The sequence below is a fragment of the Aplysia californica genome, unplaced genomic scaffold (genome assembly GCF_000002075.1).
Source record: "Aplysia californica isolate F4 #8 unplaced genomic scaffold, AplCal3.0 scaffold00058, whole genome shotgun sequence".
Classification (NCBI taxonomy): domain Eukaryota; kingdom Metazoa; phylum Mollusca; class Gastropoda; order Aplysiida; family Aplysiidae; genus Aplysia; species Aplysia californica.
In genome coordinates this window covers 1,732,387-1,733,393 of record NW_004797328.1, presented here as the reverse complement: position 1 = coordinate 1,733,393, position 1,007 = coordinate 1,732,387, and the positions used below count along the sequence as shown (strand labels likewise).

Here is a 1,007-nt window from a genome sequence, read left to right as displayed (position 1 = left end):
AGAAAAAGAGATAGAAAGAGTGTGGGCTGCATCCTGGGCCTCAGAGTGTTCACGAAGGTGAGCGCATAAGACAGATGGCTCAGTGAGTATGTGGAAAGATTCAGAAGGCTTGCCTTTGAAAGCAAACATCGCCAAGCCACTGAAAGCAACTGCCAAATCTGAGAACCGTTAAGCTCTGCTCCAAGCGGCTGCCCAATAGATCACAAGGGTAGATAATCCACTGCCCCCTCGGGCTTTCCTTGCAGTGGGTAGTTTTAGTAGATATGGTTTTCTCTCTTTGATCCCCTCTCAGGTTTCGTAGTGCTGAGTTCTAAAGTCATCTCCCCTTGGTCTCCGATGCACTGGAAACGCCAGTCCATCGATTGGGATAGGTGGGGGTTAATTCTATGAAGGCTTACAGGAATCTTCTGGCATTGGTCACTTACTTACTGAGCTATTGGACCTTATTAGTTTTTATAGTCTCAAATTATCCGGAGTTCAAACAAAAGAAAATGTGGTTGCTTTTAAGGACATATGGGCTATCCCGAAAAATGCTGTTTTGAGAAAATCGAAAGTAACGTTTTTGCCCCTTGTTCAGTTTCATTAAAAAACAAAGAGAGTTGTCTCTATAATCAAAAACATATACACAGCAATGAAATCCAACTTTTCCTATAGGCAGGGCAATGCCCACTTTTGATGCAGATTAAGATTTCTGGAAGCCCCCGAAATCTGGGTTAGCCTGCTTGTCCTTAAAAGCGACCATTTGGTGTTGTTGCTGTGGTTAGATTAGTTGCATTGCATTCTAAGGATGTGAGTTCGATGTCCTCTTCCAGAAGTTATTTTTATAGAATATCTTCACCTTTCTGCTGGGATGTATCACAAACAATATTTAGAATGCTGAGTATGTATCTACGGGTAGCTTAACATTGTTATTGTTTTCATTACTGTTCATTTATATTATGCATGCGACTGTTAGCCTGCATGTTTGTGCATGTTTTGTGTGTGTGTGTGTGTGTGTGTGTGTGTGT

The 1,007-nt window shown here is 41.9% G+C and overlaps 1 protein-coding gene across 1 annotated transcript in view; it reads left to right on the top strand.

Moving 5' to 3' along the window:
- Positions 1–1,007, top strand: part of LOC101853371 (dynein heavy chain 8, axonemal) — a gene marked incomplete at its 3' end in the record, with an annotated part of 107,937 nt that overhangs the window by 83,425 nt on the left and 23,505 nt on the right.